Genomic DNA, 27,859 nt, shown 5'->3' with positions numbered 1-27,859 from the left:
AGTACAACGATACACTGACAGAGTACATTAACCGTTGCAAATCACAAACATCTTTCAGTTCACCCTCACCTCACACAATGCAAACATACAAGCCTTGATACATGACGACAACCCAACTTGCATTGTCATGCTTCATGCATGCATAAAAGCACAACGATTGTAGTTGAATGGACAAAACAAAATCCAAACAAACAGCAAACCCCCACAAATATTACATGTCTGATGTCCCTTTGGAAAGCAATATTATTATTACAAGAAACAGTACACAACACACTTGCACAGAGCGCAGGACACACTCATGCTGCAACCAGGGCATGTCGTTAAACTCGCAGAAACAAATAGAGAGTGTGGATCAGACGACCTTGGGTGTGCATGGCGCTGATGAGACTCACCGAAGGTAGCTTTTGATGATGACTTTTTTCTTGCCGGATGCGAACTCCGGTGGTGGAGGAACCTGCAGGTAGTAGTTGCCTTGCTCTGGCAGGCTCAGCTGCAGCCTGTCCCACCAGTAATGCTCTCCGCTGACCTTCACCTTCGACTTCGGATGTTCCTTCAGGAATGGGAGGCGACGAAGTGATCGGCAGCTGCGGACCAAGAGAGTCTCCCACTTTGGTGTTGCGAAACGTAACATGGCATCCTCATGGATGTGCTGCAGTTGTGGTAGCTCCTGAAGGTAGATGTTTTCGATATTCGGAAGTGGACAAGGTGCTACTGATTGTGGTAGTTCATGTGTTTTGTAGAAAATTGTCTTGAGGCTGGGGCAGAAGAGAATGACCAGAGTTTCCAGTGCAGGTAATGACAAACAGGATGGGAAAATTTTCTCCAGACGAGGGCAGTGCTCCAGGTGAATGTGTTTTAGCAGCTTCAGCTCCAGATTCCAGCTCCAGAGATGGTGCTCAATATATGCCAAAGCGCTGGTCTCCAAAACGCATACTAGGTTATTAAGATTGGAGGCCTGCAATATCTTCAGGGCTGGAAATACTAAAAGCACTATGAATGGCCATGTCCCAACCTTATCGTATACCATTGGCCCCGTGCGATCAGACTGCATTCCGAATACAACAGACATTTTGTGGCAGTGTTGGAGCTGGCATACTTCTAGCGACATGAGATTACAATTGAGGTCACTGACGCATCTGATAGAAGCATCGTCTATAATGAATAGTGAGTTTGTGACAGGGAGAATCCTTAAGCCATTTGGGTACTGATTCATTGCAGATATCTCAACATGGCGTCTTCTTGGCTCAAGTTTCATCATGGGCACAATGGTGGCAGCCTCAGAACAACTGACATCAAGATAAGGTAATTGTCTTTGAATCACGGTACATGGTTTGTCCCGTGGCTCCTTACCTCTCACACTGCAAGGTTTTATCTGGACATTGAAAGACTGAAAAAATTGTCCTTCCTTGACTAACTTGTTGGCAGCATCCTCATTGAAGCTATGAAAGATCCTGGAATCATTTATGTTGATTTGAGCAATATTGTCAGTTTCCTTCTGGCAAAACATCTGCGAAAGGTGATTACCATCATCTAAACAGTTATCCAAACAGAAAACCTTCGGAAAACGGACCAACCGATGCCAAGGGAATCTCTTAAAACAAGGGACATTCAGAAGGAGTAGCATCCTGAGTTGGGGCAGATTTGGAAGGCTGTGAGGGACCTCCTCAATAGCTGTTCCAGAAAGATCAACATCCTCCAAGGCCGTAAGATCGTCACTGATGTTGACAATCTTGAGTTTGTTGCACCCACGCAAGGACAGGCACCTAATCCACGGTCCAGAGACTGAGAAGGTTCTCAGATTAGGGTGCCCATGGATTTTGATATCTTCCAAGGCCTCCCATGTTTGTATGTAAAGATCTTCAAGGCCTAGTACTTGTTCCCAGAGAAATTGAAGCCTTAATCTTTTGCAATTATTAATATGTAGCTCTCTGAGGCCATTGGCTTTAGATAGTGACGTTGGGAGTGACATGAGGACCATGTTGTCGATGAGCTTGAGTGTATGAAGCCTTTGCATTGCTTCAAATGTATCCTGTGGAAAAGAAATAATCTGAGTCCCCTCTAGATGAAGGATCAACAGATTGGACAGTTGGGCCAGGGAAGGAGGTAGTTCTTTGAGATGGATGCAATTACCAAGCATTAGCTCCTCAAGACTTGACATTTCAGAGAAGAATTCAGAAGGTAGAATGGTGATTCTCGAACCTGATAGATCAAGGAAGTGCAGATTGCTCTTGTTGCTGCAATCTTGTTGGGTTAGCTCAAGCAAGGGAACCCCGTTCATATCAAGGGTTTCGAGGCTTCCCAGACAGGAAAGAGGTCGAGTTTCTTCCTCACAAGTGTGTTGTGGTGAAGACAAGGTCTCGAGGTTGGAGCAGCCTCTGAGTGAGAACAAGCGAAGATTGGATAGCCGTGAGAGAGATGGTGGAAGTGAATTTATGGGTGTATAGGACAGATCAAGAACATGCAGGTGGTGGTCTAACACTCTATCAAAAGGAAAGTCTGATATGTTTGAGTAGCCTCTTAGGATAAGGGTGCTAATCCTTTCCCCTAGAAAGCTCCAGTCCATGTAAGCACTGGCCCAATTCTCCCTCCAATCCCAACTTACATGCCTACCATCATCATTCATAAATGAGACCCATCTCAGTCGGTCAATCTTCTCATGATAGAAAAGTTCCTCCTCCTTGAGTCGGGGAACACCCATTGCTAGCACTGAAACTCCAGTGTCCATTGAAGAAGTGCTTGATGGCGGGTTTGGCAGCAATGAATATTCTTGCAAGGCTTGAATTACAACTTTTCCTGCTTCTAACGCAGACCTGTAGTTTCTGCCGGTGGTCGTCTGCGGAGTACCAGTGATGGTTGTTATTGGAGAAAGCAGGTCCTCGGCCACCCAACAGCGAACCAGCTCATCGGAGGTTATAGAGGGGCAGGTAATGTCATGTCTAGCAGCAGCTCCTTGCATTGGACAGTAGAGGATGCCGTAATACAGGCACCTCTGAGCTACGTGATGCCAAAACTTGTCTTCCCGTTGCTGATGGACCAGTGTGCTATGGATTGATCCAGCTGCATCCTGTAAGGCCTCTTTAATCAATGTGATCCAATCTCGCCCTCGGAGATCATCGAAATGAAGGGTATGGTAATATTCCAGACCCCAATTTCTGCTTTTGTTGCAGACATCCTTGGAATTAGTTGAGATGATCCACCCATTTGGCTGCAATACTGATGGCCTAAATTGTGTACTGAGAAACAACACTTCCATTGGAACAGGGACCTGCAGGTTTTCAACAAGCAGAAGACGCCTCCTCCCCCGCAACATTTCCTGGATCATTCTAGGTATAGGGAACAGGGACGGAAGGTCCCTATAGGGAAGGTGTTTTGCAAATAACAACCGTTCTTCAATATCCAAATGGTAATCTTTTCCGAATGCCTTGAGCACCAGCATATCAGAGACCATGCCGTAACCATAGTAGCTCTCTTCCGCAGCAAGTTGATTGACCTCCTTAAGGTCGTCGTCGTCAAGGTTGAAACTTCTTGCCGTTGCCATGAGGACTTCCAATGCCACCCGCCGATAGCAGGGGATCCTGCCTTCTATCGCAGCCATAGGTGACAGCCTTGCAGTTATTACGTGGTCGTAGGACCCATATATGTCCTTGGTTTGCTTGAATAGAAGCCTGGTCAGGGTCGGCACGAATGAAGCTGCCGGTCCGATTCCTCCATTCCATAACACCGGGTGCTCCTTGATCCACTCCGTCATTTTTTCTTCAAACTGAGAGCCGAACCACCCCCTATCATACGACGACGAACCATCGCCGATTGAAATCCTGAAAAATTAAGGCCCGCGTTGGGGTGATCAGTAGCTATGATGTTATAAATCGTAATATAAACTAACTTGTAATTTTGCAGAATGTGTTGTCTAGTGAACAACTGAAATAACAGTATTGCTTATCTTTTTAATAAAATGGTTAAGTAGCTTTATTGAAATTTTTTTCCTTCTCTTCTCTCAAATTAGACGCTTCTATACTTTTAGGACGTGCGTGCAGGGAGATCACATCGAACTGCTCTTGAAGTTTCCACATGTGAATAAATGAGACTGTACTCGTCACGTGGGAATTTTGGAATTTCTTTTTCATGTTCATAAATTACATAGCACATATCATGTGTGAAAATTCCATCGTCATGTGCATACCAGTGATGGTAGATTGGTAGGATTAGTGATTTTAACAGATTTGGACAACCAAAAAGTTTTGAAGAACTGATCATCATAGCGTATTGTATTTATGCGTAGAAGTATTGAGTATTACAATGAGGTCTGTAGTAGGGCATCGATACAATGGAAAACACTTGACACCTCCGATCTGGAAAAAAACGAGAAAGCTAGAGTGACTAGCAAAACATGAATGTTATTTGCAATTGCAAGGACAGCAAAATAACAAAAAGATAAATTAATAATAGTAGTAAGATGCCCATGGTACGGGGAAATGTGGTCGTATTTTCTAAACTTCGTGTATTTTTATATTTCTACTACTATATTTTATTATAACGGATCTCTATACATTTGCTACAAAATCAGTAGAATTTTGACTTAACATATTTTTTCTACTCCTACTTATTACACTTTTTATTTAAGCGAGTGATTCCTAGTACCATGCAATCATTCTAATTTTAATCTTAGAGTATATGAGGATTATATAAGCGAACCCGCAATATAGTGGACAACTGTATAAGCGATTTCTAGGTTCATTCATCCCTCCCATCCACTCGCACCGCCCGAACACCAGGCGCACCCCGCACACTTCCCATCCACTCCCACCGCCCGCACACCAGGCGCATCCCGCACACCAGGCTCCCCGCTGCCCGCCTCGCTCCCCGCCGACCGCTCGCTCCGCCAACCGCCGCGAGGCCGCTCTGCGGCCTAGCTCCCCTGCTTCGTCGCCACCCGCCCTCGCTCCCCGCCGCCTAGCTCCCCCGCTCCGCGTCCTCCCTGCTTTCTGTTGCCCCTCCCTGCTCTCCGTCGCCGCCGCCCGTTCCCGTCGGATCCAGATCCAGCGCGGGGCGTGGCTTGGAGGAAAGGGGCGCATGCCGGCCGGCCACGGCATTGCACGGGCTGAGCGTGGGCCGCTGCGACCTTGGCAGTGTGGTCCGGTTGGGGCATGGGCCGCCAGCCTCGGCGTGACAGGTGGGCCTGGGCTGACCCCAGCTCGCTGCTGGAGCAGAATCTGAAAAAGTTTGGCAGAAGCGATTACCGTTTGTTTTGATTTAACCCCCTCCCTTCCCTCCTTTTTCCACCGAGCCCCCCATCTATTCAGCATTTGGATTGCGGGTTGATTACTAAAAAGTTGAGGGATTTTTTACAAAATGATCATGACGGATGAAAAAAAAGAGGTAGAAGCCTTATTTTCTTTAATATTAGGTAGAGAATGGTATATGTACAGGTGGAAAAGTTACTCCGATATACTTCCGTGGCTGGCGCTATGGGTAATAACTAATAAGCCAATAGTGCAACGGCCTAGAGCCCAGCCTAGGTACTAGGTAGGAAATAAAAATATGATCCATGTCAATATATACGTTCAACAATTTTAGCTCAGTGTCTCTAACTCGACAAATATTCCTATAGACCCAGGTACAGCAAACTTAATAGCAACTTAGCAAATTCACACGTTAGTTCTCGATTCTAGTTGCTCTACGATGTTTTCCACTTATCCCTATCTATACGCCGCTCATGGACTATCGGGAACTTATCCCTATTTATACGCTGCTCATGGACTATCGGGAATAGATCACAATACCCGCAAGGAGGGAAGAAAACGGACTCCTGGTTACTCCTACTAGGACTATTACTCCTACTATAACTCATACCATGTAATTCTGCTAGAATGCCTACCTTGTAACCAACTAGTAATCCCACCCCCTGAGTATATAAAGGAGGGCAGGGGTCCCTAAATAGTATGTGAAGATCTCATTGGACCACAACAGAGAACCAAATCCTCAACACCAAACAACACCCAAGCGCAGGGCGCAATATACAACACCCCAAATAGGACGTAGGGTATTACGTTACTCTAGTGATCCAAACCTGTATAAATCTGTGTCTTGTGTCCTCACTTTTACCTTCGAGTTCTAGGTCCGATGATCCCCCACCAACCAATCTACTACATCAGGATACACCTTGGTAGGTTGCCGGGTATAAAACACCGACATCTGGCGTGCAAGGTATGGGTGATCGTCGAGATCATCGGGTGAGCTTGAAGGACCTCATCATCAAGGTCAATTTACTCGACAAGAAGCAAGTCACCGAGTTAGAGTTCCAATCGAAGACCAAATCAATTTCCGCCGCAGGCTGCTGCATACGGCTCGTCGGTCAAGTCACGCGCAAATTGAGGCAAATAATAAGTCGGTGACGACTACTTCGACTACTCATTTTGGCTAGTCGAGGACAGACTATTTTGATTACTCGTCTCAACTAGAAAACTAGTTGAGGATGGTCTACTTCAACTACTTGTCTCGACTAGAAAACTAGTTGAGGGCAGGTTCCACGTGATCAACAACTAGTCGGAATCGACTCCGACTAGTTGGCTTCGTCAACAATCGACACGACTTCATCGACAATCATCCACGAATCAAGCTAAGTCACTTTTTAATTATTTTATATGAATTTTCCAACTTGTTTTCCGCATGCAAGGCAACGTGCCGACTACTTATTTGTGTAGCCTCTCAACGGAAATTACCCTCCAGAGCTACACTTTGTCAATTATTCCTAGGGCATGTTGACCGACAGCCATGGGCTTGGTACACTGAATTAGTGAGGCTATCACCACGGGTTTGGTGCATCGAGTTCCGTAAGCTCCGCCACAGGCTTGGTACACCGAATTAGGAGGCTCTGCCACAAAGTTTGGTGCACTGAGTGTTGGAGGCTCGCAGCGGCTACACCCTAAGGAGGCACAAATCCTATGCATGGCAACACACGCTCTTCTCGTCAAAAGGCAGAAAAGTCTTAATGACTACTTTAAGCATAATCATGCTCTCACGTTCGTGATCGGCCTCCTCAACTGTGTATCGATCGAAAGGCAGGGTGGCAGAGCCCCCAACCGACGGGAGTTGTTATGTCCAGTATGTCCCTCCTCGATTCCCGACATGCTATGATACCCCAGGGTGGGTAGGAGCGGGTCTGCCGACTACTTATTTTAAATGTCTTCTCTTAACGGTCGCCAATATCCTTGAGCAGAACATGCTATAATTCGTGATAGCCTCGGATCTTCTGTCATGCCTTAACGCTACGATGCGAGACAAAGATCTTCGTAGCAGCAGTGCTAGTACGTGCACACGAGATAAAGATCTCACACATAGTGGCAATAGCTAAACAGGTACTGAGAGCCTAAATATAACAGGCAACTACTTGGGAAAACTATGGCTGAAAAAAGAGCATGACACACAACATTTACATTATATTCATCACTGAATAAAAATTCAGTAGTTCCAAATTCTACAAATATGCTACATTGTTATGCATTTCTTTTTTTAGGTCAAGTTTCGGCGATGACTCTCCAGGACGCTCATCGTACCTATAAGGGCTCCGCTAGCTCCCAGGTGTCGGTGTTTTAACCCGGCAACCTACCACGGGAGTACCCGGGGTAAAGTTTTGGTTGGTGGATGTCGCCGAAATCAGGAGCTCGATGGTGTACGTAGGCACGTGATTTAGACAGGTTCAGGCCGCTAGATCGTGTAATACCCTACGTCATGTGTGTTGTTTGGTTGTATTGGATTGAACTTATTTTGAGGGGGTCCCTGCCCGCCATTATATACTGAGGGAGCATGGTTACAGGACGGTTGTTTTACAAAAGTACTAGTCGGATTCGACTAGAGATTTCTACTCCAACTATCAAGAGTAGTTTCCTTGTCCTCGACTAGTCCCTTGGACTCCATGTAGACTACGTCATCTTGCATCGTAGCCTCCATGTCTGATACGCCTCGGTGTACAGCTCCATAAGCGGATCTATCCAAACCTTCTGGTGGACCCGTAGATGTATGTACGACAAGCCCTCGAGTACGTTTTAGTCAAATGCAACAGTCTCGAGTACCTTCATAGACTTCATCTAACTAGTTTCTAGTGCTCTCTGAGTACTTCTGTCGTGACTGAGTCTCCAAGTACTCGGGCACTGACATGCGACTGGAATGTGCTCAAGCCTCATCTGACATTGTATGTGGAATATCTGTCTTCAAATCTTTATATGGAAGTGCGATGAAAATCGCATTCCATATGGAGTAGCCCCCGAGCCTTAGGTTGAATCGAAGAATCAGGCTGAGGGTCAATATGCATCTGTATTGTCTTTGTATTGATCTTGAAGAAAAAGAAATTTTTAGCCAACGGACACGGTGTACGCAACCCCCGAGCTGTTACATGACTAGTTTTAGGAGGTATAAGGGTCATCCAACAGTCACCGTGACCTTTCAGCTTCCATATTGTCTACTACAGAATATCTTGCGACCGATGGGTAAGTCCAAAATTTTACCCTAATGCGAAAACACCGGGCCATTACCCCATTAACTCTACCACTGTTATAAAAGAATGAGGAAAGTTACCCCTCCCATTCATGCTGTCATTTGTCGTCTGCCATTTGCCTCTGCAAAAACCCTAGCTTCCGAGCGCCGCCGCAATCCAATCTTAGAACGCTAGCACCACCCCTCCCTTCCACCAAGCCCCCGAGCGCATACGCGTGAGCAGGCTCACGAGGATCAGCATGGGGAAGAAAGTCACGAGTTCCAAGAAGGGGAAGGAGCCCCAACTGCTGCCGCTGAAATATGGAAAAACCGACCAGACTGCGCCGCCAAATCAGGCCATGGCCTGGAAGAGTTCTACCATGAAGGAAGCAGAGATTTTGGAGCTGGTGGCAGCGAAGCTGTTGAAGGAGTAGGCAACCATAGGCTAGAGATGTGCTTATGGTGATGCGTGGCCTTTTGAAGCTCATCCCAATGAAACAATAACCTTCGGGCTATTCGTCGAGCGAGGTTTTGCTATCCCCACTTCCGATTTCTTCCATGGTCTTCTGGAGTACTACCACCTGCAACTTGTTCATCTGAATCCCAATAGTATCCTTCACATTGCCATCTTCGTGCATCTGTGTGAAGCTTTCTTGGGGATCCAGCCCCTCTTCAACTTGTCCTGGAAGATTTTTCGTGTCAAGTCGCAGCCAAGCAATGATCATACCGAGGTAGTCGGAGGAGCCGGTATCTAGATCCGGGAGAATAATAGTAGTCTATATCTGGACTACGAAACCTTTGATTCGCATTCCAGGTGGAAGGAAAAATAGTTTTATGTTGAAAATCATAAACCACAACTGCCCAAAGTTACTGGTCACCGCCCAAAGTGTAACAGCAGATGGATCGATCTGCCGACGACCGGGGAAAGTATGCAAGTACCTGAACTTCTGGCCAGGATCAACAAACTGAAGAAGAAAGGGCTGACAGGCATTGTGGTGGCTGCCAGTTTCTTGAATAGACAAGTACAACCCCTGCAGCTTCATCATACATGGGGTTAGGAGTACTCAGGCCTTGATGATCCATTGAGAATGTTGCCTGAGGACATTTCTACTGATGAGGTGATGGTGAGATTGAACCGGATGTTCAAGAATGTCAAAGGCATCCCTCAGGTAGTCGAAGAGTTCGATGCCTTCAACAAACCGAGAGAAGTAAGTACCTATAGCCTTAGCTTCCAAGTACCTATGCATTGTTGATCTTCTTTGCCGACTTATTTCCTTCTGTGTAGAAGGACGCACTCGTGTTCTTTTCGCCCCCTCCTTCCCCTAGCGCTGGTGATTGTAAAAATGTGCGGTGAGCGTTGGGACTAGGGGGAAATGTGCTTGGGGCCACCCAAGAGGAAGAGGAGGAGGACGATGAAGAGACCAAGTCCCTCAGCAGCTCTGATACTGACCTTGCTGAGGATTTTATTTTGCAGCCCCGTACCGTCGAGTAGACCAGAGCATCTTCTGGTGCATCAAAGCATCCTGCTGAGGATGAATTTGATGCTAGTGCAGCCCCACCACTGAGGAAGAGATGGATGACAAGTGGTAGGCGTGTTTCGCATAATCTTTGCGTTGTCGAGAGCGCACCCCCACCGATAATAGCCTTTGGAGCAGGTCAAGACCTTGGGATGTTGTTGCAGTCGAGCTCCAGACTACTGATCTTGAGTTCTTTTGTACTGTAGGCTGCCGATGATGTAGTCGGGGTGACGGAGACGACTACCGACGTCGCCCCTTTTGAAATTCCTGTTGCAGGGGAGGACATTGGCACTGAAGATGATCGCGAACCCCCTGCTGCTGATGTGAGGCTTGCGGGTACAGAAGTACCCATAGGAGATGAAGACAAGAGTACCCTGGCTGGCCTAGGTCAAGAGGTGCCGCCGTGTGCCATGCCAAGGGTGACTGCTCCCGCTCCCCAGTTAATGCGCTTGGTGGGAAATCCGTTGCTGAAGCTGCGGAGATCCGCCAGGTTAGTACTCTATTTGATTGCGAGTACCAATTTCATGTTGAGTACTTGTTTTTCTTTCCTTGATGTTCTTTCTTGCGTAGAATGTCTTCAAATGCAGACCTTGGGGCGTCGAATCCAGAATCGACAGCTGATGGCACGAGTCGCTCAGGTGCAGATCCAGCTCCCGATTCAACCGTGGTCCCGGTAGAAGAGGATCCGGCTCTAGTGCCAGAGGCGAGCGCCACATCTCTTGTTGCTACGCTGATGCAGGATGTGATTAGCTCACTGAAGGACGTGGCGGTGCCAGCCCCCGAGCCTACTTTGCCCCGAGTACTTCCCGAGGCTGTTCCGTTGGAGAATCCATCTGCTTCAGAAGTCTTCGATGCGATCCCTCTCCGTGCTGCTGACCCTGGGGCCACTAAGCTCAAAGCTGCTCGTACTCTTGAAGCCGTGGCTGCCACCGCTCGGACATTGCCTGAAGCAGAGACACCAGGGCGTGAACTAGTCTTGGTGCCTGGTTCGAGGGGTGAGTCGGCCACCGAGGGCCTGATGCAGCCTGAGGGGGTTCTTGGTTTCGAAAGCCCTCTACTGGATCTGTAGACGGTGGCCCATATTCGGGAGATGAACCAGCGTGTTGCATCATACACTAAGGTAAATTTCGCACTTGTCTTTGTGCTTTGTATCTTGGTGAATGCGAGTTGTCTTTTGAGCGTCTCCGAGTACTGATTTGTGGTGAACATGAATTGATCAATCATTCCCGCCAGAATGCTCAGTTCTTGTGGGAACATGGCAAAGCCGTGCACCGGATTCAGTTGTTGGAGAAGCATCTAGATGATGAGAGACGTCAGTCCTCCCAAATTGTCACGAAGTTTGATAGCACAACGGCATCTTTTCGAGCGGAGAGGCAAGACTTTCAACATGATAAGGGCCGCCTTGTCGCCCGGAACAAGTCGTTACACCACAAGGTTGAGGATGAGTACTCACATATGCATCCCCCATCTGTCTCTAATCTGTAGTCTCTTGCTTGACTTCCTGCTTTGCAGAGTATAAGAACCAGGAGACTGCCTTGAAGAACTCTATCATCAATTGGAAGAACGTGTTCTATCGGTTGACAGAGCAACACGATAAGCTTGTGCGTCAAGTGGAAAAGATGGAGAATAATCTGGAGAAAGAATCCAAGATGCGCCAGGATGGTGAAGTTAGACTTGTCGAGGCTATCAATACTATCCAGGCACAACAAGACAAACTCCAGCGATGGTCGGAGGCAACCCAGCCCTTGGTGGATATGGTGGAGCCCCCTGTTGAAGGTGTGGAGCCTCACCTACTACTAGACAGGATTCGGGATGCACCGTTGAAAATCACCAGCTATGTCCAAGGCATGGCGAAATCTGTATCCAAGCAGCTGTTAAGCTTTGTCAAGTCTTTTTACCCCAAGGCTGACCTATCTCCTGTTGCGAAGGGGATCGCTGGGGACTGCACTGACGAAGTTTTTTAGGTCTATATGGAAGAGATGGATCCCATCACTGAAGAAGTAGCCAAGTTCTTGGATTTGCAGTAGTCTTATCTTTTCCCTTCTTTTTGCTGGGTGTAATAGACATTAGCTTTGCAGCTGTAAAGATAACTTTTGGTCTTCTAGTAGTTTCCTGCCCTTTTGATTTGTGATCTTGCAATACTCTTAGTGCATCTCAATCCTGATCTTGATTGTCTTTTAATTGACCAAGTTGAGTATCCACGCCCAAGATTACTATTGTAAGCTTCCTCTAAAGTCAATTATTGGGTAGCTTTGAGTAGTTTCTCCCATAGTCCTTGCAGTGAAATGTTTCTCCTTGTCACTTTTCTATTATTACCACTTTGTTAGGAGGGACACATGGGAGTACTAGTCACCCTTGTCTTTTTGTGAACAGGATGACACGCATGTGAGCACTAGCTTCATATTCCTAACGATAAAGTCTTCACGTGAATACTGTACCAGCATCTGGCACTCGGGGAGATTTTTACTGTGTTGTCATGGGCACGTGGTATAGCACTCCTGGACAGTAGCTTGTTGTCTTGGCTATAAATAGAGTAGCTTCTGCCTTCGGGGAACTCATGGCTCAGGTTATAGTGATAGTTGGCTTGAGGCTTTTGCTCTTTGCTAATGATAGCTTCCAATGAATCTCCCGGTGCTAGAAGATTTCTCATAAGGAACTCCTACCTTCCCTCCACAGACCCTTCGGTCGAGTCTGGCAGCCACGATGCTAGAAGAATCCTCATAACAAGGAGGCACCGTGTGTCTCGATCTTTATCCAGGTAACTGCTGGTGGAGGAGTGTGGTGTGGTTCCATGGGTGCAGCTTTCTTGCGTGCGCTCGTTTTTCTTCTCCCACCTTGATGCTTCTTGCTCCGAGGTGTAGAGTAGTCCTGGGGATGTCCACACACGCTTTGCGTGATATTGTAAAAGCCTGGGATTTCTGTTGTGACTGGTGATTGTTGTTGAGCATATTTGTTGTATGTATGTTGCCCCGGCTTCTTGAGAAGGATACATTGATGTATCCTACAAAATTCGTTAATACGAAAAATGCATTTATAAGTAGTCGAATGAGTAGTTTGTTTACTCTTTGACGACTTGGTGGCTTTTGCGCCGCTAGTCCACTTAGCAAACTGCTGAATGAGTTCAATAACTCGTGTAGACTTGTAATTACAAGTCGTACGGGGGCGTTGTGGCCCAAAGAGCTTAATAGCTCACAAATTTCTACTGGCTCGCTTTTGCAAGTCGCGATTGGAGCGAGGGCGAGTAGTCAGATATCACTGAGAACTAATTGCATTAATATGCGTAAAGACTAAAACTGTTGACGAGTGGCTTGTTTACAATGCTCCGTAGTCTTCTGACTATGGATAGAAATAATAAAGATGCTCGATGTTCCACGAGTTCTTGACATCTTCGCCGAAGAGATGTTGTAGCTATACAATCCTAGGCCTGTGACCTTGGATACAATGTACAGCCCTTTCCATGGTGAATTTAGCTTGTGCAGCCCCTTGGTGTCTTGAATACGCTTGAGGACCATATCGCCAATGCTGAAAGAACGTTCTTTGACGTAATGATCATGATAGCGGTGGAGCCCTTCAAGATACCTTGCTGACTAGACGAGTGCTGCACAGCGAGACTCTTCTAGGCTGTCTATATCCAGAAGCCCTGTTTCCTCTACTGCCCCTTCCATTGTATTTTTCAACTGTAGAAGATTTACACATGACATCAATAGGGAGGATAGCTTCTGATCCATAGACTAGGAAGTAGGGTGACTGCCCCGTAGGCTTGCACGACTAAGTATGTAGCCCCTAGAGAACATTGGGTAGTTCCTTGAGCCACTTGCCTCCTTTGGTGTTGCCAATGTCGTGTAGCCTTTTCTTCAAAGCTTCCAATAGCATCTCGTTGGTGCACTCAACCTGGCCATTGGCCCTCGGATGAGCAACGGAGATGTAATGAACATCGATGCCACTATTTTCACAGTACTCCCAAAACTCATGGTTATTGAAATTTGAACCCAGGTCCGTAATGATCCGGTTTGGGAATCCATAGCGGTGAACGATCTCGTCAAGGAAGTCGAGTATTGTGTCTACCTTGGGGTAGGTTACTGGCTTCACTTCGATCCACTTAGTGAACTTGTCTATGGCTACCAATACTTGATTAAATCCTACGGGTGCTGTTGGAAGCAGACTAATCATATCAAGCCCCCAGCATGCGAAATGCCATGTTGGAGGTATGGTGATGAACTTGTAGGCAGGGACACATTGCTGCTCGGTGAAGAACTGACACCCTTAGCATCGGTGGACTAGCTCCTCAGCATCTGCTAGGGCGTTTGGCCAGTAGAATGTTGCTCTAAATGCTTTGGCCTCGATCATGTGCGAGGATGCATGGTTGCCACATATTCCTTTGTGTATCTCCTCCAATATGTCCTTGTCATCTTCCCGTGTAACACACTTCATGAATACTCCTAAAGATGCGCCTCTTCTATAGAGCTTGTCTCCAACTAAAATATAGTTCTTGCTTCATCATAAGACTTGTTCTGTCTGTGTCTCGTCTGAGGGTAGTTTATGCTCTATTATGAAGTCGATAAATGGAGTTCTCCAATCCACATCAATCATCATAACCTCCCCATCTGGTTCTACAGGACCGCGATTGGTGGTTGTAGAGGGTGCCTGCTCTGCTATGGATGGCTTGCAAAGTTTGTGGACGAAGACTCCTGTTGGAACTTGGGCACGTGTTGAACCCAACTTGGATAGGACATCCGTGGCAATGTTGTTGTCGCCGACTATATGGTGAAACTCCAACCCTAAAAATTTGTTTTAAAGCTTGCGTACTTCTCTGCAGTATGCGTCCATATTTTCTTTGTTGTGATCCCACTCATTTCTGACTTGGTTGATGACTACTAGCGAGTTGTCGTAGCCTAATAGTCTTTTGATTCCCAGTGATATTGCCAAGCGTAGCCTGTGTAGTAATGCTTCATACTCGGCTTCGTTGTTGGATGCCTCCCAGAAGATCTAGAGAACATACTTCAGTTGCTCCCCTTTGGGGGATATCAAGAGTACCACCGCGCCGCCACCTTCAAGCTTGAGTGATCTATCAAAGTACATAACCCAATGCTCTTGGCGCTCTGCAGGTGTCAGTAGCTGATTTTCCCTCCACTTCGCCATGAAATCAACTAGAGCTTGGGATTTGATTATAGTTCTTAACTTGAATTCTAGGGACAATGCTCCGAGTTCCACTACCCATTTTGAAATCCTTCCTGTGGCATCTCGATTGTGGAGAATACCACTCGAGGGGAGTCAGTGATAACGGAGATTTTGTGTTCTTGGAAATAGTGCTACAGCTTTCTGGAGGTGAGTAGTATAGCGTACAACATTTTCTGGACCGGTGGGTCCCGGGTCTTGGAATCTGAGAGTACTTTGTTGACAAAATAGACTGTCCTCTGGACTTTGTATACGTGGCCTTGTTCAGACCTCTCAACTACTATCACCATGCTTACGATGTGAGTAGTTGCAGCAATGTATAGCAGCAAGTCTTCATTTGGAGTTGGTGCTGTGAGGATCAGTGACTTTGATAAGAAATCCTTCAATTGCAGCAAAGCTTTGGCTGCTTCCTCAGTCCATTGGAACTTGTCTTGCCACTTGAGTAGTTTGAAGAAAGGGAGACCCTGTTCTCCAAGCCTTAAAATGCTTATGTACATCCTTGATGCCGAACGGAGCTTGCATGTCGGTTATGGCGGTTATTTTCTCGGGATTTGCTTCAATGCCTCTATGGCTAATAATAAACCCAAGTAGTTTTTCAGACAGTACACCAAAGACACACTTTGTTGGGTTGAGTTTCCACCGAAACGGTTTGTAGACTAGTGAAGGTTTCTTCCAAGTCAGCGATGAGGTCGTCTGAATTTCTTGTTTTGACTACCACGTCATCCACATACGCCTCCACGTTGCGGTATAGCTGTTTCTCGAAGCACATCTGGATTGCGCGTTGATAGGTGACACCTGCATTTTTCAACCCAAAGGACGTCGTCGTGTAGCAGAAAGCTCCATAGGGGGTGATGAACGTAGTTTTGGCTTGATTTTCTTTCTTGAGAGCTATCTGGTGATATCCCGAGTAGCAATCCAGGAAACAGAGTAGCGCGCATCCAGCTATGGAATCGACAACTTGATCAATCCTTGGGAGTCCGAAAGGATCCTTTGGATAGTGTTTGTTGAGATCTGTGTAGTCAACGCACATTATGCACTCATTGTTGTTCTTCTTATGGACCAGGACTGGATTGGCAAGCCACTCAGGATGGAAGACTTCCTTTATGAAGCCTGCCGTCAGTAGTTTTGCTAGCTCTTTCTTGATGGCTTCCCGTCTATCCTGGGTGAATCTTAATAGTCGTTGACTTCTGTGGAGCCATCTTCTTCATGGATGGGCAACAAGGGTGTGCCCTCTTCGTATGGGAGAACGTCGAGGTGGGCAATAAGTTTTGACTCATTGTCCTGGGCGAGAAAAGATGGCTTCATGCCCAGCCAGTAGACGAATCTTCCTTGAGGTGTTGAAGTGATTACCAGGCCCTGCTGCAGACCTGATAAAGGAATTTCCTCGATGAAATTCGAGTAGAAGTCGAAGTCGTGGTCCAGCACCTTCAATTCGGACTGTAATTTGGATAGAGTTGCTTGATGAACCAAAGCCGCGTTTTGGAGTCCGAACGGGAATTGGCTCAGAATTTGATTTGATTCACACAATGGCTGGATTGCCTGCTCGTGGGGACCAGTATGAGTGGATGTAGAGTCCGAGTTGTACTCGAACTTGCTTCTGGTTAGATTGAAAAATTCATTGAATTTCTCGACGGAATCCTCCATAGCTTGGCGACGAAGGCTAATGTTGTGGAGCCTCTTCTCCGGGGCCTCCGCAATGTAGCGGTGGAAGCTTCCAGTGCCGTCTGCGACGCAGATCCAAGAGTCGAAGACGAACGTCGTGCCAGCTTCAAACACAACTGCAAGCTTGATGATGACTTGAGCCATTGAACCCGCAAGGGAAAGTTTGGCGACATCCCCTACCTGACGTGCCAGCTGTCGGTGTTTTAACCCACCAACCTACCATGGGAGTACCCGGGGTAGAGTTTTGGTTGGTGGGTGTCGCCGAAATTAGGAGCTCGATAGTGTACGTAGGCACGTGATTTAGACAGGTTCAGGCCGCTAGATCGCATAATACCTTACATCTTGTGTGTTGTTTGCTTGTATTGGATTGAACTTGTTTTGAGGGGGTCCCTGCCCACCCTTATATACTAGGGGAGCAGGGTTATAGAGCGGTTGTTTTACAAGAGTACTAGTCGAATTCGACTAGAGAGTTCTACTCCAACTATCAAGAGTAGTTTTCTTATCCTCAACTAGTCCCTTAGACTCCATGTGGACTACATCATCCTGCACCGTAGCCTCCATATGTCTGATACACCTTGGTGTACAGCTCCATATGTGGATCTGTCCAAACCTTCTGGTGGACCCATAGATGTATGTGCGACACCAGGCTCAGGGGCTAAGAGCTAATTACTACTCGGAATATCTCCAGTGGCTCAGCTAGCTTCCAAGCTCGAGGGCTAAACGTCAATTACTACTCGAATACCTCCAGTAGCTCCGCTAGCTCTCAAACTCGGGGGCTAAGCGCCAATAACTACTCGACGTGGATCCTATGGCTCACCTGGAGTATAAGCTCGGGGGATGAATGCCACAAAACTACTCGGATGATGACTTGTGTGAAGAGAAAGATCGTTGGATTGATTAATTAATCATTCCAAGGCTCGGGGGCTGATTAGTTACACCCAACAGTTGATTTTTTCAAGATGAAAGAAGAAGATTCAATTTTTGACCCTCAGCCTGATTCTTCGATTAAACCTATAGCTTGGGGGCTACTCCACATGGAATGCGACTTCCGCCGCCCTTCATATCACATTCCAAAGATGAAGATTACAAAATCAAGACAATCGAGGGCTTGAACACACCATAGCCTCATGGCAGTTTTGAGGAATTTTGAAGATTCAGCCAGACAAAGTACTCGACGAGCACCAAAACTACTCGGCGAGGATCTGAAAGTAACCAAGGCTGCTGCATTCAACTATGAAGCACTCGAGGGCTTATCGGGGATAGATCCACAATACCCACAAGGAAGAAGACGGACTCCTACAACTCCTACTAGGATTCCTCTACAATCCTACTAGGACACATACCATGTAGTCCTACTAGGACTCATACCTTGTAACTGAGTAGTAATCCCACCCCCTGGGTATATAAAGGAGAGCAGGGGTCCCTAGATCAGTATGTGAAGACCTCATTGAACCACAACAGAGGACCAAATCCTCAACACCAAACAACACCCAAGTGCAGGGCGCAATATACAACACCCCAAACAGGATGTAGGGTATTATGCTACTCTGGCGGCCCGAACCTGTATAAATCTGTGTTTTGTGTCCTCACTTTCATCTTCGAGATCCAGGTCCGGTGATCCCCCACCAACCAATCTACAACCTTGGGATACCGCTTGGTAGGTTTATAGGTACAAAACACCGACATGGACGTCATTTGCCCAACACCCCCAAACTCCCATAGATAAAGTGCGCCGATGCAAATCTCACCCCCTTAGCCGCAAAGATCTACTGATTAGGGTTTAACTCATTGATACAGTGGTTAGGGTTCAATTCAACGGTCTTGCCCCTTTGCTATATTTATTTTGTGCAATAAATTTCATGGGCCCTTAACTTATTTGCCTTTTTCCTTTTCAACTTAAAGGTCTATTTGTTGCCCTTATAGAATTTATATTGCAATATTGACATTGTTTAACAATGATTAAGAAATAACCCAGTGCTCTGGACGCTCCACTGGTGTTGGCAGTTGATTCTCCCGCTGTTGGTGTTTTATACCCGGCAACCTACCACAAGGGTACCCGAGGTAGTAGATTGGTTGATGGGGAATCATCGGATCTGGAACTCGAAGGTAAAAGCGCAGACACAGGACATGAATTTATACAGGTTCGGACCGCCAGAGTAGCGTAATACCCTACATCCTATTGGAGTGTTGTATATTATGCCCTGCGCTTGGGTGTTGTTTGGTGTTGAACCTCTTGGTGGTTCTATGGGTTCTGAAGTCTGCCGATCTAGGTATCCCTGCCCTCCTTTATATACTCCAGGGGCAGGATAACTAGATGGATACAAGGAGTCCTAGTAGAATTACATGGTATGAGTCCTAGTAGGATTATAGGGGAATCCTAGTAGGAGTCCGTCTTCTTCCTTCCTTGTGGGTACTGGGGGATCTATCCCTGACAAGCCCCCGAGCGCTTCATAGCCGAATGCGGCAGTCTTCGAGTACTTTTCAGATCCTCGCCGAGTAGTTCTGGTGCTCTTCGAGTACTTTGTCTGGTTAGATCTTCAAAGTTCCTCAAAACTGCCATGAGGCTATGGTGTGCTCAAAGCCTTTGATCATCTTGATTATGTAATCTTCATATATGGAGGGTGGCGAAAGTCACACTTCATATGGAGTATCTTCCGAGCCTTAGGTTGAATCGTAGAATCAGGCTGAGGGTCAATAAAATCTCGAATCTTCTTCCTTTGTCTTGAAAAAATTAATTGTTGGGTGTAGCTTATCAACCCCCAAGCCTTGGATTGATTGAATAATCAAATTCAAGGATCTTGACTCTTCACACAAGTCGTCATCCGAGTAGTTTTGCGGTGTCCAGTCCCTGAGTTTATGCCCCAGGTGAGCCGTAGGAGCCATGTCGAGTAGTTATTGGCGCTTAGCCCCCGAGCTTGGAAGCTGTTGAGCCACTGGAAGTATTTTTTAGTAGTAATTGGCATTTAGCCCCCAAGCCTAGGAGCTAGTGGAGCTACTGGAAGTACACTTAGCGTTCTGGAGCGTTGTCGCTGAAGTTTGACCTGAAAGAAAAGATGCATACATTATGTAGCATATTTGTAGAATATTGAAACTACTGAAATTTATTCAGTGATCAATATAAAATGTTTTGTGTCATCCTCTTGTTTTGGCCATATTTCTCCCGAGTAGTTAGCCTATTGCATTTAGGCTCTCAGTCTGCGTTTAGCCGTAGCCACTGCGTGACAAGCTCTTTGTCTCTTGTACGCGTACGGGCACTGCCATTTGGACAGATGAGATCTTTGTCTCGTGTATGTATCCTGGCATTTAGGCATGACAGATGATCCGAGGCTTTCACGAATTAAGGCGTGTTCTGCTCAAGAAGATTAGTGACCTTAAGAGAAGACAAAAATGAATAAGTAGTCGTTGTTGCGACAAAAAGAGAGTGCGATTGCGCGCAAGAGTTTGCTGCCCTTCGACGAGTAGAGCGCATGTTGTGCGCAAGAGTTTGCTACCCTCCAGCGAGTAGAGTGCATGTTGTGCGCTTGATCAATCATTCTGAAACAAGCACGAGAAAAATAATTTAAAAAGTGACTTAGCTTGATTCGTGGACGATTATCGATGAAGCCGTGACAGTCATTGATGAAGCCGCGATGGTAGTTGATGAAGCCGACTACTAGTTGTCGGTCACATGGAATCCGCCCTCGACTAGTTTTCTAGTCGGATGAGTAGTCGAAGTAGTCATTGGCGAGCGTTACGGCGCAATCGTAGTAGTCATCGGTGAGTCGCCCATCGAAGTAGTCGAGAAGAGTAGTCGAAGTAGTCATCCTCGACTAGTAACTAGTCGAGACGAGTAATCGACCGTCCTCAACTAGTAGTCCAGAAGAGTAATTTTGCTAACGCTTTGTCAATTCCGGTGCCATTTGCCGCCTTCTCTTCACAGCATTAACGATCTAGCGATAGCATGTTTGCTATTCACAAGGCCCTGTAATGATTGACGTGACCTTGCTCTTGCTTTATTGGTCTCTACATGTATGCTTGCTTGCTTGTCAACAGCCCGTACGTGCGGACATGACATTTGTATAGCTGGAACTGTCGGATTTTCTTTAATTCAAAACCGCAGCAGCGAGTCCGAGTTTGACCTCTGCTTTGATTTTCGTGAAAATACTGTATTTCTTTATCCAGCATTGCAGACTCACTGGATGAGCAGGGCACGCACCGCTGCATTGAACTCTAGTTGGATTCGGCGACATGAGTTTGGCTCGAAATTGAGTGCCTGGAAGTCGACGTGCAGAGGCGGAACGGGATTCGGAGACGCGGAATCCACCAGCTTGGCCTTGATTGACGTGGAGATATCATCACGCTGATTAGTTTGATATTGATGATGGGTCCTTCAAGCTCACCCGATGATCTTAACAATCACCCCTACCTAGCGCGCTAGCTATCAGTGTTTTATACCCAGCAACCTACCACAGGGGTATCTGAGGTAGTATATTGGTTGATGGGGAATCGCCGGACCTGGAACTCGAAGGTAAAAGCATGGGCACAAGATACGGATTTATACAGGTTCGAGCCGCCAGAGTAGCGTAGTACCCTACATCCTGTTTGGGGTGTTGTATATTGCGTCCTGCACTTGGGTGTTGTTTGGTGTTGAACCTCTTTGTGGTTCTATGTGTTCCGAACTCTGTCGATCTAGGTACCCCTGCCCTCCTTTATACACTCCAGAGGGCGGGATAACTAGTCGGATACAGGAGGAGTCCTAGTAGAATTACATCGTATGAGTTCTAGTACGATTACAGGGGAATCCTAGTAGGAGTTCGTCTTCTTCCTTCCTTGCGGGTACTGGGGATCTATCCCTAACCCTTGCCACTCTGCCCTCAAATCAACTAGGGCTTAGGACTTGATCACAGTCCTCGACTTGAATTCCAGGGACAATGCTCCAAGCTCAACTGCCCATTTTGAGATCCTACCTATGGCATCTCGATTGTGGAGAATTTCTCCCAGAGGAAGTCAATGACTACGGAGATATTGTGTTCCTAGCCTTGGAATCTGACAACACCTCATTAACAAAATAGATGGCCTTTGTACCTTGTATATATGGCATGGTTCTGGTCTTTCAACCACAATCGTTGTGCTGACGATGTGAGTAGTTGTGGCGATGTAGAGCAGCATATCTTCATTCGTGGTTGGAGCGATGAGGACCGGTGGCTTGAACAAGAAGTCTTTGAGTTGTTGCATAGTCTTGTTAGCCTCCTCGAACCACTGGAACTTGTCTTGTCGCTTGAGTAGTTTGAAGAAGGGTAGGCTCCATTCTCCAAGCCTTGAGATCAATCTGTTGAGTGCCGCTATACATCCAGTCAACTTCTGGACATCCTTGATGCTTGATGGAGCATGCATATTAGTGATGCTGGGGATCTTCTCAAGGTTAGCTTCAATTCATCGGTGACTGATGATAAATCCGAGTAGTTTTCCAGACGGCACGCCAAAGACACACTTAGTCGGGTTGAGCTTCCACCAAAACTCTTGCAGACTTGCGAAAGTTTCTTCTAGATCCGCAATCAAGTCGTCATGATTTCTAGTCTTTACGACCATGTCATCCACATACGCCTCAACATTGCGATGTAGATGTTTCTTGAAGCAATCTTGGATGGCCCGTTGATACGTTGCACCAGCGCTCTTCAACACAAACAACATTATCGTGTAGCAGAAAGCTCCGTATGGGGTGATGAACGCGGTCTTGATCTGATCCTCTTCTTTGAGAGATATCTAGTGATACCCTAAGTAGCAATCGAGGAAGCAGAGAAGGGCGCAACCATCTGTAGAGTCGATGACCTGAGCCCAAGGGGATCCTTTGGACAATGCTTGTTGAGGTCGGTGTAGTCGATGCACATCTGTCACTCATTGTTGTTCTTCTTTCTGACCAAGATGGGATTGGCGAGCCACTTTGGATGGAAAACTTCTTTGATGAAGCCCACCGCAAGTAATATGAACGTGGTTGCCTGGTAGACAGTGGCCGTGTTGTGAAGTCCGAACGGGAGTAGAGCTCGGGAGTAGTCCGACTCATGCAATGGCTGGTGCGCCGACTCGCATGAGCTAGACCGTCTAGAAGAAGAAGTCGAGTTGTCCTCGAACTCGTCCCTCTCCCCCCTGCTACCGCCTTTGATTAGGTCGGAGGTTGAAAATTCACTGAAATTTTTGACGAGATCTTCCAACGCCTTGCGCTAGAGCTTCATGGTTGAGGGTTTCTTCTTCGAGGCCGGCGCAATGTAGCAGTGGAAGCTTTCGGCACCATCTGCAACACAAACCCAGGAGCCGAAGATGAACATTGCGCCTTCCTTAAAAGCGACGACGGGCTTGATGATGACTTATGCCATCGAGTTCGCCAGCGGATTCTCGGCGAGAACACCCTACCTGGCGCGCCAGCTGTCGATGTTTAGACCCAGCAACCTACCGAGGAGGGTGCCCGAGTTAGTATTTTGGTTGGTGGGGCTCGTCGAGATCAGGAACTCGAAGGTAAACGTAGACATACAATTTAGATAGGTTCAGGCTGCTAAATAGCATAATACCCTATATCCTGTGTGTTGGTTGGGTTGAATTGCTTTGGAGGAGGTCCTTGCCTCGCCTTATATATTCGCGGGTAGGATTACAAGTCGGTTAGTTTAAGGATACGACTAGAAAGACCCTACTCTATTACAATGAGTACTTTCCTAATCCTCGACTAGTTTATATCTTGCCATGTAGACTACGTCGCCCTGCACTATGGTCTTCATGTCAGATGCATCTGGATGTCCAGTCCTGTATTTGGAACTGTCCAAATCTTCTGGTGGACTCATAGATGTATGTACGACACATGTTGTTACAAGTTAACTCTTATTACTTGTTAAGTGTCCTCAATGTTCATTTGTGAACGCCACTATTTACTATTTGAATATGAATGGTATAAAAATAAGATACATTATACTTTTCTATGAGTGGGCACAAGTACAATCATAATTACTCCCTCTTACTTAAAAAACTAGCGATTGTCAAGTCAACCATTTAATAATATTTCTTATGTGTAGAGTTCGGAGATTTGAAAACGATAGATTATATGTGCTCCATAATATAATTTCACAAATATTTTGCAACAAAAATTTGTAGACAAAATTATGTTTCAGAGACCTTACCAATCCCAATATCTAAAACGTTACTTATTTATGAATAAAGGGAGTATCCTTAAAAACTATAAACCTCCTTTCTAGCTTGTTTTCTTGGTGATCTACCACTTCCGGCTTAGTTAGGAGCCAAGAGGTTTGTTATTTGTCCGAAGTCACCTTGTCAATGAACTCGGTTTCCAGATACACACAGAAACTTGGACGACCCCCAACCAAAAAAAAAACACATAATTGCACCACGATTAAGTGCACAAGACCATACAGAGCGCCTCTATCATTATTGTTTCCAGTTGAATAAAAACACCAACAAAACGACGATCTAGCCAGAATACTATGTCCTGGCCTCATGATAAATTGAAAAAAAAAAGTTTTATGCATGGAAACAGTACCTGGTTTCCGATGAATCAGCATTCCGTACTTGCATTTGACGAGGCTGTTGATATATGTGATGAGATAATCTTGTCTTGAGAGATTAAAAACTGAACAAGCGTGGGAGGATGAACCGATGCAGCAAATTGAAAACAACCAACCAACCACGGTCATGGAGAGTATATATACCCCCAAGAGTCCAAGGCATATCTTTGAATTCTTTTCTTTGCCAAAGGCTGCTGGATGCCTATGGACAAGTAAAGAATGTATTCCCTGTCGAGAGCCCAAGGCATAGCTTTGAATTCATTTCTTTGCCAAAGGCTGCTGGATGCCTATGGACAAGTAAAGAATGTATTCCATGTCGAATCCAGGGTTTGCTTTTTTCCAAAGGCCCAATATTTCCTTTGCTGAGGCAATGATACGAAAAGCAAGGAACACATTGTCTTTTTTTGGTAGAGAAGGAAAGTAAAAGACAGTGCACATGCAAGACGCGAAGTGTCAGATTGAAAGAACAGGTAGAACAGAAAAGCATCTGATGAGGAGCAGGGGAAGAATTTCATACTATAAGACAGTCAGAAAAAGTAAAGAAATTGATGCCAAATAGTACCTCTCCTCGAAGCTTTCCAAAAGAGATAGGGGGTGAGCAAAGGAACGAGTTTTCCAAAGGAAAAGGGTAGGAGTAATCAGAGTACATCACACGGCCCAAAAAACAAAAACAACTCAAAACCTCATCCTGTCACGCTTGTGCAAGACTAAGCCTCGTCAACTGCAAGTACGAGATAGCAGATTAGCCGTGCCCAGTGTTAGTTTCGAGCAAGCTCTCAACTCCGAAAATAGAACACACAATAAAGTAGACAGCTCTCAAAAGGCTTGTATTTCTTAAAAAATTGTGAATCCTTGTATGGTAAGGTGATTCTCTTTTATAGGAAGGCTAACCGACATTTTACATACCAAGTTTATCCCCACTGATCAAATACTACATTTCATGAATATGCCATTCATTATGGTAAAGAAAAAATTCTAATCCGACTTGAACTCCTCTACTGGTTCATGCATCCCTCCCACGTTCTCGAAGTGACTCATCCCGCGAACACCTTCGTCGGAAGAATCCTCAACGGTTCTTGGATTCACCTTCGCGAGGATTTTGGTCACCTCCACCTTCTTCTCCTGGGAATGACGAATACCTTCGCGGGGATCCTAAAAGCGCTTCACCCCAAGAGTCCAGGACATAGCTTTGAATTCTTTTCTTTGCCAAAGGCTGGATGCATGCCCATGAACATAGCTTTGAATTTGTTTCCAGGATCTGCTTTGGAGTTCGAACGAATCGTGCTGCTCACTATTCAGCTATGGTTTTTAACGTTGGCTACCGGCTTAGTATGCTCGTCTAGGATTACTTTCGCATTGTTATGATCCAACCGGAGTTGCACTATTGCTTGGGCATGGCGCACCCCAACCAAAGGCTGCCGGATGCCCATGGACAAGTAAAGAATGTATTCCCTGTCGAATACAGGGTTTGCTTTTTTTTCAAAGGCCCAATATTTCCTTTGCTAGGCAATGATACCACAAGCAAGGAACACCGAACACATTGTCTTTTTTGTTAGAGAAGGGAAGTAAAAGACAGTGCACATGCAAGACGGGAAGTGTCAGATTGAAAGAACAGAAAAGCATCTGATGAGGAGCACGGGAAAAATTTCATACTATAAGACAGTCAGAAAAAGTAAAGAAATTGATGCCAAATAGTACCTCTCCTCGAAGCTTTCCAAAAGAGCGAGGACGAGAGCAAATAACGAGTTTTCCAAAGTAAAAGGGCAAGAGTAATCAGAGTGTCGGGATAGATCCCCAGTACTCACAAGGAAGGAAGAAGACGGACACCTATTAGGATTCTTCTGTAATTCTACTAGGACTTATACCATGTAATCCTACTAGAACTCATACCATGTAATTCTACTAGGACTACTCCTTGTAACCGACCAGTTATCCCACCTCCTAGAGTATGTAAAGGAGGGAAGGTGTACCTAGATTAGAAGACCTCATAGAACCACCAAGAGGTTCAACACCAAACAACACCTAAACGCAGGGCGCAATATTACAACACCCCAAACAGGACGTAGGGTATTACGCTACTCTGACGGCTCGAACCTATATAAATTTGTGTCTTGTGTCCGCGCTTTTACCTTCGAGTTCCAGATCTGGCGATTCCCCACCAACCAATCTACTACCTCAGGTACCCCTCGATAGGTTGCCGGTATAAAACCACCGACATTTGGCGCGCTAGGCAGGGGTGATCGTCGAGATCATCGGACGAGTTTGAAGAACCTATCACCAAGATCAGTCTACTAAGCGTGGCATATTCGCAGACCAATGGGCGGCTCAACGAGTCAGCGTGTCCGCATCAAATCAAATATGGAGTTGATGGCGGACATGATTTCGAGTGATCCGATGAATCGGTGTTGCATCAAATTCACCGTGAATCGTCGACTCTCGAATTGACAAATCCAACGCAAAGACTGAAGCATCCAAACCGCAACCGACAATCTAGAGTCACGGTCTCCCGCGTTTGCCTGTGAATCGAAGGCGAGCGCTGAAAAGCGGGTCCAAAGCGGAGAGAAGCAATTCAGCATCCGCTGTCCACATCAAGATCAAGGCGGCGGAATCAGGCCAGAGTCCTACCAGGAATTGGTTTCGGTACTCGAGTCCGAAGCTACTCGATCTCGTAGAGAAAGCTGGCCTACTGCACTCCTCAAAGATTATTATTCTAATATGACGTGTTGCTGCTATCTAAAGGAATAATTGAGCCATCAAAGCTAGCAGACCAAGGCAACCAACAGTTCCCGCTGCTGGAAGTCAAATAAATGGAATTCATCTACATGCACACCAAAAGAGCCACCAAGGAAGTTGCGGTCATTCCTATGTGCACATCGAAGAAGCTACAGTAAGCTTGCACCGCTACAAGTCAGCAACACCAACGTGCCAGCGATAACCTCGACTACTTCGACTACTCGTCTCGACTAGAAAACTAGTCGAGCGCGGATCCCATGTGACCGACAACTAGTCAGAATTCTTTTCTTTGCCAAAGGCTGCTGGATGCCTATGGACAAGTAAAGAATGTATTCCCTGTCGAATCCAGGGTTTGCCTTTTTTTCATAGGCCCAATATTTGTCACACCCGATTTTAAAACAAAACCAAGTGCAACCTATATGTATGCCAGGATCAAGTTTCATACATATAATGACATTATTAGTGAATAACAGTAACAGTATCATGTAAAAAGATACAAATAAAGACTTACGAAACCATCAAAAATATACAGCTTAATCCTGGAAACAGAGACTCCAAACTTCACAGGCAATCGACTGGAGGTTGCGTACGCCTAGAACTCAGCATCATCTTCACAACAATATCATAGCAGCTTCTTCCTCTGAGTATCGTTGGTTATAGCAAGGGTGAGCACATGTCGTAATCAGCAAGTGTGAGGAGAATATGAATGTGTTGACGCCAGATTTTGACACGTAGGGAATCGGCGTCAAGAGGGAAAGG

The 27,859-nt window shown here is 46.1% G+C and overlaps 1 long non-coding RNA gene across 2 annotated transcripts; it reads right to left on the bottom strand.

Annotated features, from left to right (window-relative positions):
• Positions 1–24,776, bottom strand: LOC117860609 (uncharacterized). 2 transcript variants are annotated; one of them, XR_011898426.1, is made up of 3 exons: positions 24,343–24,759; positions 4,296–4,349; positions 1–3,815 (listed from the first exon to the last, which is right to left on the bottom strand). It is a non-coding gene; the product is annotated as an uncharacterized lncRNA (long non-coding RNA). The 2 variants fall into 2 exon arrangements; XR_011898427.1 differs by lacking the exon at positions 4,296–4,349 and having other exon boundaries at positions 24,343–24,776.
• Between the last annotated feature and the right edge of the window lie 3,083 nt (positions 24,777–27,859).

This window comes from Setaria viridis, chromosome 6 (assembly GCF_005286985.2).
Source record: "Setaria viridis chromosome 6, Setaria_viridis_v4.0, whole genome shotgun sequence".
NCBI classification, from domain to species: domain Eukaryota; kingdom Viridiplantae; phylum Streptophyta; class Magnoliopsida; order Poales; family Poaceae; genus Setaria; species Setaria viridis.
This window is presented reverse-complemented; position numbering and strand designations above follow the sequence as displayed.